At 52.7% G+C, this 13,703-nt stretch overlaps 1 protein-coding gene across 1 annotated transcript in view; it reads left to right on the forward strand.

Annotated features, from left to right (window-relative positions):
* The first annotated feature begins 11,830 nt into the window (after positions 1–11,830).
* TRAF3 (TNF receptor associated factor 3) overlaps positions 11,831–13,703 on the forward strand; it is a 460,451-nt gene continuing 458,578 nt past the window's right edge. The window contains exon 1 of the mRNA XM_069638108.1: positions 11,831–12,079. The gene's annotated coding sequence lies outside the window, so the exon portion shown is untranslated. The remainder of the gene's footprint in view (positions 12,080–13,703) is intronic.

Below are 13,703 nucleotides of genomic sequence, written 5' to 3' on the forward strand. Positions count from 1 at the left end.
TAAATGCTGTGGTAGTTCTTATTTTGTCAATTTAGACAGTTGACGGTACCATTTCCTTTCTGATCTTCATGTGCCTTCCACAGCGGTTGTCAACTGCGGTATGCTCCTATCGTGACTGGCCTGCTTTCTTTGCACAGAAATCCTGATTTGAGGGTACATGTAACCAACGTAGCTATACCCAATGACTTCATTTCCAAAATTACAGCGTCTTTAGACCTGGAAGACTGCCAGAATGTGGGCTGTCTGTGCAGAACATCAGCGAAAACGCGTCGGCAGCTGTGTTGATATACTGTCTGGGAACCCAGTTTCGTCCTGAGCATTGCCCTTTCTGTAGCTGTCAATGTCTCTGATTCTGCAGCCTGGGGCCTTCTTGGAGGTTATTGTTTTTCCCTCTGTTAATGTTTACCTAAACACCACCCCTGTGGATTGCTGTTTCCGTGCTTTGTGTTCTGCCCGCTGTGTAGCTCGTCCCCAGTGTTCTGATACTGCCCCGACTGCAACAAATTACCATACATTTTTACAACTCAGCTGACTATGAGCTGAACTTTCACGCAGTTTTGTGCTCTGTGCTCCTTCCAGAGCAACAACAAATGCCCTCCTATTTTTTTCTGTCCATGCAGCGTATTTTCCAATATTTCTAGCCTTCCCGGTCACTAACTGCTGGACATTTTTGTGTGAGCTGGTTGCTTCCGCATCACTGGACATTGCCTATAATTTTGTTTTGTACGGCTTCTTTCGCACTCTGCATGCGTTTGAGGGTCTTTCAAAAATTGTCTTTTGCACCTGCTTTTACATTGACTCATCTTTCCGATTTCGCGGCGCTATTCATACTCTGTGTGCCCACTGTTCAGTGCTTGTTTCCTGTACGCTCTGTGCCACACCAATCAGTGTCACTGCTGTTTTAAAACCCACGTGTCCCAGTGCTTTTTGTCCATTTATCCGTAAAAATATTGCACTCTTTAAGTTCAGCCCAGCTTTATATGTGTCGCCGCCGCTCGCTCTTGCGCCGTTTCCATGTCTTCGCTCTGTGTGGTCTTGCTTCCAAGACCTGCGTGTACCCCTTGTAAATGGCGCACCAAGCTACGTTGCAGACTTTTCGTTTGCAAAGTTGGTCCATTTCACATCTATGCTGCCCAGCAACATTCGCCGGGTCTTATTTACTCTGCTGCGCCCTTTCTCCACTGTTCGGCATCTGCTGTTTGAACGTTCCACACGTTCTGATCTGCTCTACACGGTTGTCTCTGGCTGCACCAGACCGCTCGATGGAGTCCTTCCACGTGTTAGCTGCTCTCCATTGATGGCTGTGAGGTTTTGCGGGGGCCCTCAAACCGGCAGGAGGAAGTATCACGCGGGAGCCAGGCACTCATGCAACTGTTCTTTATTTTAACAAGGCAGTAACTGCCGAACAAACCCCTGGCCCCCACCCTCGCCCAACGTCACTTCCCTTCCCTGGGAAATAGGACTGCAACGGCGGTCCGCCCACACAATGCTGTGGACGGGCTGTATGCCCTTAAGGACAACCTGACATCTCCCTCCTTTTTAACAAGTAAGACACTTGCCACTCCTCACTCCATCTCTTCTATAAATCTGTGGGGTTTGATGCGGCTTCTCTGTGGCCGGCCACCGTGGCGCGGTGTCCTCTCTGTCTGTTCAGGTGGCATCAGATTGTCCTCACTCTCCGAGGCCTCACTTTCTCCTAGATAGGGAGCGTCTTGGCTTAGGTCATTGTCACTGTATCCTGCTCTGTCCTGCACGTTCTCCGTGTGGCTTCTCCGGGGCTTGGAGTACGATACATTCCGAGTCACGGAGGATTGATCTGTTCTTTGGGCCGTGATCATCATCCCTTTTCTCTGGGTGACTGTCAGCGGTTCTTTTGCGAACGTGACGTCCTCCTTTCTCTGCTTGTGTTGTCGCATCCACACTTGGTCTCCGGGTTCAATGTTTGACTCCTGTGCTTTCCTTTTGTAGTCCGCTGCCTCTTTCATCTTGGCTTTCGCAGTGTCATCTTTGTCTCTAGCCTCCTGTTCAAGTGGCGTTGCCTCTGCCGCTTGAGTGTCTTCCGGCAGTCGCGTTTGAAACGATCTTCGGAACATCAGGTCGGCTGGGCATATGCCCATCGTGCTGTGGGATGTGTGTCGATAGTCCCTGAGGAACTGATAAAGTGCTTGTTCGAAAGGTTTATTGAGTATGGCCGCTATTTGCAGAGTTCTTTTGATGTTGGCCGTGAATCTCTCGACCATGCTGTTTGCCTACGGCCATCTGGGTGCTATTCTTCGGTGCTGGAATCCCATGTATTTCGAAAAGTTCTCAAAGTCCCTACTCATGAATGGTGCTCCGTTGTCCGACTTTATGATCCGAGGTATCCCGTATGCAGACAACATGCGGTCCAGTGCTGGGATGACGCTGGAGGCTGCGGTGCTGTTAACGATTTGTGCCTCCAGAAATCTTGAGTGCTCGTCTATTAACACCAGAACGTATGTGCCATCTCTCAGGGGTCCAAAGAAATCCACCGCCAGTTCCTCCCACACGTGCCCCGGTAGCGGTGACATCTGAAGTGGGTTTGGGTGCGGAGGTGGTGCTGCTTGCGCGCATGTCGGGCATTGGCCCACCATCTCTTCCACCATCGTGTCCAACCTGGCGAACCACACCTTTTGCCTTAGTAGTCGCTTGGTGGCGACCACTCCTCGGTGGCTTTCGTGTGCTACTTGGATCGTTCTGGTACGTAGTGATTTCGGGAGGAGTACCTTGCACCCTTTTAGTATGACATGTGCATCAACTATGGAGAGTTCATCACGGACCTGGTCTATGCATTTGATGTCTTCTTGAACATCCTCCAGTTCTTGTCTCGCTTGTTGACGCATTTACGCTCTTCGGTCTTCTTGCATGCAGTGGCGTATGATTCGTAGCACCGGGTCCTGCTCCGATTGCGCGATTATGTCCGCCCACCGCACGGGCAGTGGTTGTAGGTGGTGTACAACATAGTTGAGGTATTCATCCGCAAAGGATGGTTGAGGGTTGGCGGGGCCGGTTGGGTGGCGAGATAGATAGTCCGCTGGGTTGTCTTCTTTTCCCGGGCGGTGCTTGATGACAAATTTTTAGTCCTGCAGATGCAGACCCCATCGGGCTATCCTCGGTGGCATTCTTGATTTAGGGTCCCCGTAGATTGTGAGTAGGGCCTGGTGATCCGTTATGATGGTGAACTCCTTACCGTATAAGAACAGGTGGAAGTACTCGCATGCCAATACCACCGCCAGACTTTCCTTTTCCGCTTGGGAGTATGCTTGTTCTGTGGGGGTTAGGCTTCTGCTGGCGTATGCCACTATGTAAACGTTTGTGGGTTCATGAGGATCAATTTGTGTTAGTATGGCGCCCAGGCCGACAGGACTAGCGTCAACAATTACTTCAGTGTGTCGTTTGGCATTGAAGTAGGCCATGTCCTCCGCCTTTGTAATGGCGTCACGTATCGCCTCAAATGCCCTCTGGCAGTCTGTGGACCAGGTGTAGGGTTGGTCTTTGCGCGTTAGTAGGCGCAGGGGGTTGCTGATTGTTGCATAGTCCTTTAGGTATCTGGAACAGTAGCTGGCCAGCCCTAGGAAGGACCGGAGCTCCGTTGTGGTCGTCGGGGGGCGGGGGGGCTGAGTTGAGCGCTGCCACTTTGTCCGGGTCCGGCCGCATTCCTTTCCTGGAGAAGATGTGGCCGAAGAACCATAGTGAGCCTTTCCCAAATTCGCATTTAGACTTGTTCAGTGTTAATCCAGCCGCTTGTAATGCTTCGCATACCCTGTGGAGGGCTGTGTCGTTCTCTTCCTTAGTTTTTCCAAAAACCAGGACATCATCTGAATAGTTCAGGCAGTTTGGCACGTGCCTAATAACTCGGTGTATTTCCTCTTGAAAAATTTCGTCTGCGGAGGATATCCCAAAGCTGAGCCTCTTGTATTGGAATAGGCCCATGTGTGTGACGAAGGTCGTGATGTACCTGGATTCAGGTGCAATCTCAATTTGATGATAACCTTTTGTGAGGTCCAATTTGGAGAAAACCTGCGCTCCATGGAGGAGGTGGATCATATCGGTGATCCGGGGCGCCTGATGTCTCTCCCTTTCGATTGCAGCATTGGCTCTCCTCATGTCTACGCACAGGCGTATTGATCCGTCGGGTGACTTCTTGGGGACGGGGACGATAGGGGATACCCATGGGGTGGGCCCTGAGACCGGTTCAATGACGTTGAGTTTGATGAGCTTGTCTATTTTTTCCTCAACTTGGTGTTTTATGTTCACCGGTATCCCGCGATAGTGTTGAGCGACTGGCGGTATGTCCGGGTTTATGTGCAGCTGTACCTTTCTGTGTTTGTTTTCCCAGTCCTTTGAACAGATTCGGAAAAGTTTGTTCTATCGCATCAGGTCTGGCGAAATATTTGTGGGCCATGAGTTGATACAGTATATGTACCAAACCCATCTCGACTGCGGTCTTAAAGCTGAGGATGCACCCGCTGTTAGCTTCTGTCTTCAGGATGTGTAGGGGAATCTTTGCAGCGTGTGATTTGTGCACGCACCAAGCGGAGATGGTCCCTTTGCAGGGTAATGGCGTCGTGGCTCTGTATGGGTATATGTCCACTGCCGCCTTTCGGATTTTTGGTGGGTTGGTCAGTGAGTTGTATGCTTGTTCACTTATGATGTTTACTGTCGCCCCTGTATCAATGAGGAACTCAAGTGGTGTGTTGTTGACTTGAAGCGTGAGCGTGGGACTGTGTTGGGTGGCCGTGGCGTTATTGAGCGCCCACACATATCCCTTTTTCCGTTGATCATCCTCTGATGACTGGGATTCGCTGCCTGATGGGGATCGCATTTCGATATATCGGACGAATCTCCTCCTTTGAGATCGTCTGGAGCCGTCGGTTGGCTTCCTGTCTTCCCTGGCATACGAGCTCCTCCAGGTTCTGTCCTCTCTCTGTGGTCCCATCTGTTCTTCTTCTCCTCTCCCGGTGGGTGGGCTGTGTCACAAGCCTCTCCTTTCCAGTTGTCTCGGTCTGCTGGGCCCGGGTCCGGGCGCATTCTTGCAGACGGCTCTGTAGTGGTCCATTCCACCGCAGGCGGTGCACTTCTGTCCGACTGCAGGACAGTCGCCCACATGTGGGTATTCGTACCCGCATCGATAGCACGTGGCGTCTGTGTGTTTCCCGCCTTGTGAAGGAGCGGCGTACAGTTTGTTGATTGTGTCCGAGTTGGGTGTCTGGTGTTGAATGGTGACCTTGCCTAGACTGTCCAGCTGTGACTCGACTGCAGCTTCCATTCTGGCTAGAGCGAGGATTTCCTCGAGGGACCTTTGTTTTTGGAGCAATTGTTTTCTGAATGGTTGTGATATGCAGCCGGCTATGACCTGAGATCTCAAAGCTTCCTCGTTGGAATATTTGTGGAATTCACAGTATTTCAGCTTGATACGTAGGTGCATCACGAAATTGTCCAGGGACTCCCCTTTTTCCTGTCTCGTGTGTGGGATATGTGCCGCTCATAGTCCATGTTTGTGTGGGGGGGCGAAGTATTCCGACAGTTTCCCATGAAGTTCTCTGTAGGTAACAGTGTCTACATTCATCAGTTTGCCTGCTATGTCCCTGACAGCGGGGCCTACAGTCATGAATAAGGTGTTTTTCAGCCTTGCATCATCGGTTAGGCCAAATGCACCCGCATAAAATTTGAAGTCCCTTAACCATATGACCCATCTGGGTCCTAGATTGGAGGTGTCTCTGACGTCGAATGGACCAGGCATAGGCATGTTTTGAGTGGCGTTACCTGAGCCTTGCGCCTGTTGAGGATCATCCACCATGGCTCCCGATCCGCCTGATGAGGATGCTGCTGGGCTTGCTGGAGCCGACATGTCAGCGATGGCGTGTGTGCTCTGGTCAGGGCCTGCTGTTTCTGTAGGGCCTTATGGTGTTGCCGTGTTGGGACCTCGCAGCACACGTAGCTTCTACGTGGAGCACGTGCTTTGTGGGAGCTGCGAGCTCTCTGCGGCACCGTGGCAGGCTGTGGTGTATCTCCCAGACCCTTGTGGGATTTGGGTTCCGGTCTCCGGTTCCCTGTGCTGCCTCCCGCGGCCTGTGGAGGGTGGAGAGGAACGGGTCCGCTCTCGTGAGAGGAGCGCCGACGCGTCACGCCGCTCGACCGCGGTCCTCTGCGTGCCTGAGGGGCCTCAGGAGTGGAGGTGCGCTGACGCGCTGTAACCGCTCGACTGCGGGCCTACCTCTGGCACGGGCGGGTGTCGTGCACCTCTCGTCGCCAGTTGTGAGCTTTTGCGTGGGCCCTCAAACCGGCAGGATGAAGTATCACTCGGGAGCTTGGCTCTCATGCAACCGTTCTTTATTTTAACAAGGCAGTAACTGCCCAACAAACCCCCGGCCCCCAACGTCACTTCCCTTCCCTGGGAAATAGGACCGCAACGGCGGTCCACCCACACAACGCTGTGGACGGGCTGTATGCCCTTAAGGACAACCTGACAATGGCTGCCGCAACTCTCGGTTCCTCCCTTCGCTTTGCCGTATTTCCACCGGTGAGTGATTACTTGTGTTTTTCTCTGCTTTTAAAATAGCTGCTGACTGCACGGGAGCGCGATGCAACACTCTCGGTTGCTGATAACATTGCCACAGAGCTCCCAAATGAAATGCTCCTTGTGGCGCACTCGACTAAATGTCACTCTCTTCTCCTGTATTTCTTCCCAAACGGAGCAAGGCCATGAACAGTAAGGATGTGAAATTAACTATCGTACTTGGCCTGACGACATTTCAGATAGTGCAAGAGCTAAGACATAGATAAGGAAGGGAGGGGGAGAGTGGGAAGGAAATGGAAACAGACAGGTGACTACCGTACTAGGCCTGATGACATTTCTGGTAGAGCCGTAGAAAAACAAGATGTGAGGGAGAGGGGTGCAGAAAGGTAGGTGAGGAACAAAACAAGCGACTATCATACTAGGCCTAACAACATTTCAGATAGTGCTGGGGATGGGTGGGGAGGAAAAACAGTCAGGGGAGGGGGGGAAGAGACAGATGAGGTTGCTATCATACTAGGTCCAGGGACAATTCTGATAGAGTAAGTGCAGAGAAGAAAGTAAGGGGAGGAGATGGGAAAGGGGAGAAGGGAAAGGAGAAAACAGAGTTAGCAGTCAAAAGAGTGGAGAAGCAAGAGGGGAGAGTGAATACAATTGCAGAAGTCAGTAGTAATACATGATGTTGCAAGCCAGGATACAAGATGAAGATGGGAACAGCATGATTCAGGGCCACCATGAGTACAAGATGCAAAGGAAGTCCAGCATGAGAGTTGAGAAAGGGTGACGCACTGTGAATCAATGAAGTCCATAAAAGTCAAATCCAGCATTGGCCACAAGACGGTGAAACCAGAATTTATCAGGACAGACTCCAGCAGAAGTAGGCTTGAGGGGGGAGAGGGGCAAGCAGGGTAGAAGAATCAAGCAAAACAGGCAACACCTGTGTGTGAGAATGGTAGGGGCACACGGGAACATCACGGGGGATCAGAGGGAGTGGGGATGGCCTTTGGGGACAGAGGGAGTAAACACATGTTGGTGCATGCTCACCTGCTGTCTGAGCAGGGGGTCGGGCCCTGGGTCCTCCTGGTCCAAACAGGTATTGCCCTTTTCTTCGTCTGCCCCTTATATTCTGTTAGAATGGCCCTAGGCGCTGCATGTGTGTGGGGGCGGCTTTCCCTGCCCCCGGCTGGCTGGCGCGGACTGCAGTTAGCGCCTTCATGGTGACCACTGTAGGTCACCAGCTGTTATTTCCTGCCTCCGATATCTCCTGTGGGTGCGGCACATGCTAATGTGCTTTCAGACCTCGCTAGGGTCCTCATCCTGCCTGTCGCTTTGTAGCTGGGGGTAGCTTCGGCAAAGTTGGATGAAAGGGCAACTGATCTGCGGGGGGGCGGGGTACATGGATAAGCGGTAGCTTAACCTCCTACTCAGCCCCCTACTTCTAAACCAGCAGTGATCCCAATCACTACAAACGTGAAACGGGCACAGCCTGAAAATTATACCTGGTCTGGTAGTGCTGGTCGAGAGCCCGCTACACTCTGCGGCGGAGTCTGAGATGCTACCAGTAGCAACCCCAAACAGCAATAGCACACAGGCTCAAAAATGAGTGTGTCCAATCCAGGTTCTATGAAAATAGCGCCTTCATTAAGCAAGAAAAAGCCATGGCATCCAGTTGGACAGTTGATGTGAAGCTTGGCTAACAGTAAATGCCCTTATTCATCTGCTGCGAACATATCTCAGGAGGATAGCTCTGGGGCAATGTGTGCAAGACGCCGCAGAGCAACGCAGGTTTGATCCCAGTGTCCGCACTTAGAAACCGCTGGGTATTAAGCGCGTTATAAATAACCAATTACATTACATCTCCATCAATACTTTGTACCTCCAAGAGTACTGGTTACCACACCTGACTCAGCGGTCACCATGTTTCCCCTCTGTTTTCGTCGCCCTGCCGATATCGACCGAATAACTACAGTGCTCGTTGAATATCTTGGTTGTCTGCTGACCCCATTAAAGATAATTGTTGCCTATTTTCCCCATGCCCCCCCCTCCCCGTCACTTAATGAATGTATTGGTTATCAACTCTTCCCCATTGAATCTCTCAGCGGTCTACTGACCGTATTTAATGTCTTGGCCACCTGCTGCCCCGATGACCGCCTACCCCGAACTGTGGCCTGTTGGGATAAGCACAAGCGTAAATTCGTGCATGCACCCTGTGTCCCCACAGGTACCGGAGGGTTGTACAGGTTAGAAGCTGGTGCTGTGAGGTTGGGATAAAATGTGAACGAGTTGTAGGTGGAGGAGGTGCTAGAAGGCCTGCGGCAGTCCCGTGGTGCCCCTTCTCCCTGCCATGGATTGGGGGGTGGATTACAGGAGTGTCCCCACAGGTGCCGGAGGGTTGTACAGGTTAGAAGCTGGTGCTGTGAGGTTGGGATAAAATGTGAACGAGTTGTAGGTGGAGGAGGTGCTAGAAGGCCTGCGGCAGTCCGGTGGTGCCCCTTCTCCCTGCCATGGATTGGGGGGTGGATTACAGGAGTGTCCCGGGAACAGGGGGTGGAGGGCTGTACAGGTTAGGAGCTGGTGCTGTGAGGTTGGGATAAAATGTGAACGAGTTGTAGGTGGCGGAGGTGCTAGAGGGCCTGCGGCAGTCCCTTGGTGCCCCCCTTCTACCCTACCATGGATTGGGGAGGGGGGGATTACAGGAGTGTCCCGGGAACAGGGGGTGGAGGGCTGTACAGGTTAGGAGCTGGTGCTGTGAGGTTGGGATAAAATGTGAACGAGTTGTAGGTGGAGGAGGTGCTAGAGGGCCTGCGGCAGTCCCGTGGTGCCCCTTCTCCCTGCCATGGATTGGGGGTGGATTACAGGAGTGTCCCGGGAACAGGTGCCGGAGGGTTGTACAGGTTAGAAGCTGGTGCTGTGAGGTTGGGATAAAATGTGAACGAGTTGTAGGTGGAGGAGGTGCTAGAAGGCCTGCGGCAGTCCCGTGGTGCCCCTTCTCCCTGCCATGGATTGGGGGGTGGATTACAGGAGTGTCCCCACAGGTGCCGGAGGGTTGTACAGGTTAGAAGCTGGTGCTGTGAGGTTGGGATAAAATGTGAACGAGTTGTAGGTGGAGGATGTGCTAGAAGGCCTGCGGCAGTCCCGTGGTGCCCCTTCTCCCTGCTATGGATTGGGGGGTGGATAACAGGAGTGTCCCGGGAACAGGGGGTGGAGGGCTGTACAGGTTAGAAGCTGGTGCTGTGAGGTTGGGATAAAATGTGAACGAGTTGTAGGTGGAGGAGGTGCTAGAAGGCCTGCGGCAGTCCTGTGGTGCCCCTTCTCCCTGCCATGGATTCGGGGGTGGATTACAGGAGTGTCCCGGGAACAGGGGGTGGAGGGCTGTACAGGTTAGAAGCTGGTGCTGTGAGGTTGGGATAAAATGTGAACGAGTTGTAGGTGGAGGAGGTGCTAGAAGGCCTGGGGCAGTCCCGTGGTGCCCCTTCTCCCTGCCATGGATTGGGGGTGGATTACAGGAGTGTCCCGGGAACAGGTGCCGGAGGGTTGTACAGGTTAGAAGCTGGTGCTGTGAGGTTGGGATAAAATGTGAACGAGTTGTAGGTGGAGGAGGTGCTAGAAGGCCTGCGGCAGTCCCGTGGTGCCCCTTCTCCCTGCCATGAATTGGGGGGTGGATTACAGGAGTGTCCTGGGAACAGGGGGTGGAGAGCTGTACAGGTTAGGAGCTGGTGCTGTGAGGTTGGGATAAAATGTGAACGAGTTGTAGGTGGAGGAGGTGCTAGAAGGCCTGCGGCAGTCCCGTGGTGCCCCTTCTCCCTGCCATGGATTGGGGAGGGGGGATTACAGGTGTGTCCCGGGAACAGGGGGTGGAGGGCTGTACAGGTTAGGAGCTGGTGCTGTGAGGTTAGGATAAAATGTGAACGAGTTGTAGGTGGAGGAGGTGCTAGAAGGCCTGGGGCAGTCCAGTGGTGCCCCTTCTCCCTGCCATGGATTGGGGGGTGGATTACAGGAGTGTCCCGGGAACAGGGGGTGGTGGGCTGTACAGGTTAGAAGCTGGTACTGTGAGGTTGGGATAAAATGTGAACGAGTTGTAGGTGGAGGAGGTGCTAGAAGGCCTGGGGCAGTCCCGTGGTGCCCCTTCTCCCTGCCATGGATTGGGGGGTGGATTACAGGAGTGTCCCGGGAACAGGGGGTGGTGGGCTGTACAGGTTAGAAGCTGGTGCTGTGAGGTTGGGATAACATGTGAACGAGTTGTAGGTGGAGGAGGTGCTAGAAGGCCTGGGGCAGTCCCGTGGTGCCCCTTCTCCCTGCCATGGATTCGGGGTGGATTACAGGAGTGTCCCGGGAACAGGGGGTGGAGGGCTGTACAGGTTAGAAGCTGGTGCTGTGAGGTTGGGATAAAATGTGAACGAGTTGTAGGTGGAGGAGGTGCTAGAAGGCCTGGGGCAGTCCCTTGGTGCCCCCCTTCTCCCCTGCCATGGATTGGGGAGGGGGGATTACAGGAGTGTCCCCCGCACAAGAGCAGGGCAAGAATGGCCAGGAAAGTCCTTCCCGACAGCACCAAAGCCAGGTCTGGACTTCAGCAGAAATGTCCTGTGGGGAATTGACACAAATCCCAGTCGATGGATGTGTTCCCATTCATGGGCATGGCTACTGCATGCCGCAGAGTGAAGCCTACTCTTAAGAGAGGGAACATTAAGCCTGGGCTCAAGTACAGCTCTTGCTATGCAGAGTTCCCAGTGGGGGTGAAGAGCTGGATTGCTCGTGTAATGGAATGATCGTTTCCGCACTGGTAAAAGTTGTATTTTTAACTGTTATATTCAAATGGCAGTTTATTGTAGTCTGGGCTTGCTTATTTTGTAAGCTATTGAAATGTACATACTGTAATATTTGTTGCATTTTATGGATGTCAAAATCCCAAATAGCCTTAATGAGTTCCAATCCTGGCCATCCCCATTTGACCAGGGGGGAACTTGGCCTTTATCCCCTTGTGTGTGTGTGTGTGTGTGTGTGTAGCTGCCGTGCCCTCCCGCGCGACTGCCATGCAGTGGCTTTACGTGACTTTGCTGGTCCCCTCGTGTTAATGCAAGATGCATGCTGGCACTGCAGATGTGTGGTGAGTGATGACACAGGTGCATGGAGTGATTGGGGGTCACCATTTCCCTGGAGAGAAGGGGGCGGGGGGCTTCCTCGGCTGCAGACTGGCAGTGCCCCGGTGCCACCCAGGGCCGAGCTGGGGCTCTGCTGCTGCTGTGCTGCTGCCTCTGACCTCATCACTGCGGATGCCGCCTCCTTCCATGCTGCTGCTGCTGCCTGCAAAGGCACTGGGCTCTTGTGTCCCTCCCTCTGGCACCCTTCACCCCCCTCCACCGCACGGCCATTGGTGGATTCTCCTGCCAGCCCAGCGCAGGCAGCTGTGCCTTGGTTGGGAGCGCTGTTCCAGCCAGGAGTCATCCCAGGACAAGCGCCGCAGCCTGCCTCTGCAATCCCGCTTGCCATGGAGCCGGCGGCAGAACCCGCGCTCATGAACCTGGAATTCAGCAAAGTCAGGAAGAGGTAGGTGCAGGGCAGGCAGGCGTGCAGGCAGGCATGCATGCATGCATGCGTGCAGGCTGAGCTGAGCTGCAGGTGCTGCAGGTGCAGGGCTTTGCAAGTCTGGCGGTGGATGGCACAGGATGTGGACAGGCTGCTCGCCTTGCAGCCCCCCCACCCCCCCTCGGTGGCAACGTTGCTGCTGTAGCCGCTCATTTCCCGAGCCTGCCTCCTGTCTGGGTGGGGGGCCCAGGGGCATTGCCTAGTCCCCCTGCGGCAACATGTCTTGGGTGAAGCATGGGCAGCCCACCCTGGGTACCTCTCCCATCGACACCGTCAGCATGCCGCCACTCCCCCGGCCCCCCAGCAAGGTTCCGCCGGCAGCCGGGGCGATGTCCTTAATGATGTTGCTACTTCCAAGGCGCATCTTCGCAACCCCCTACTGCCCTGGAATACTAATGGCACCATTGCTAGCCCTAGCCTTGGAGTAGGAATCCCAGGGTCAATTCTGATCATTGTGCGCAAGAAACACAGGATGCAAACTGATGCCGATGAAAGCCACGTAAACTGGGCATTTGCACCTTTCTGACAGCCAGGAAACTGGGCGAGATCTGCCCACCAATGAGCCACACGCATGTGCCATGTCAAGATGCCACTGATGGCGAGACCTGCGGAGACGTTTATGTTCTGTGTGTGTATATATATATCTCTGCAGGGCTTTTATTGCGTGGCATTCTAGCCCTCGGGTAGCCAAACCAATGCCCCCTCGCTGTTTTCAGCTGCAGTAGTGTGTGCGATGGGCAAGCCTGCCTCCCCATAAACCACGGCGCAATCCTCGCCCCCTCCCCTGCCCCTCAAGATCACTGCTGCATTTAGGGCGCACTACAAACGTATCGGGTAAAACATGTAATCATTTTAGAGTTTTTATTTCAGCTTTGCCTGGCTTAACCATTACTGTGATTTTTTTTAAAAATGTGTTTTAATTGAATTCTTTGGGCAACCCGTTAGTGTACAAAGGAATTGACCCCCCCCCCCAAACCCAATTGAATGCTTCTCCCACAGGCATCAAGACACCAGACCCCCATGTGACCTCTAAAATAGGTGAGCCATGTACCATTTTTGGTATTTTAGCCCTTTATTTTCATGTATGTTTTTTTTAATCTAGTTTTTACCCCCATTTGTATAAACCTTATACTATTCTCTCCCAAGCCGACCCCCCCATACACCATGTTAAAATTGCAGTCCTCTGGCATGAAATATAATTCTGCAACTGAAAGTCACTTCGGAAGCGGCTGCGTAGCTTTCGAGGCAGTACGGCTTGATGCCCCATACGGTAGTCAGTCAAAATCTCGAAACCAAAATATCGAATACAAAAAGACCGAAAAAAAAAATATCGAAAAAAAAAATATCGAATTTTTTATTTATTTATTTATATATGTTTTTGGGGTCAGGTAAGTAAAAAAAAGGGGTAAAATAAAAAAAAAATGAAAAAAAAGGGGGGTTGGGGGGGGAACCCCCCCATTTAAAAAAAAAACACATTGAAAAAAAAATTCGATATTTTATTTTTCGGCCTTTTGTATTCGAGATTTTGGTTTTCGAGATTTTGGTTTTCGATATTATCACTATAAACCACTGCAACCAACCCAGA

The sequence above is a fragment of the Ambystoma mexicanum genome, chromosome 14 (assembly GCF_040938575.1).
Source record: "Ambystoma mexicanum isolate Mex_15411 chromosome 14, UKY_AmexF1_1, whole genome shotgun sequence".
Taxonomy (NCBI): domain Eukaryota; kingdom Metazoa; phylum Chordata; class Amphibia; order Caudata; family Ambystomatidae; genus Ambystoma; species Ambystoma mexicanum.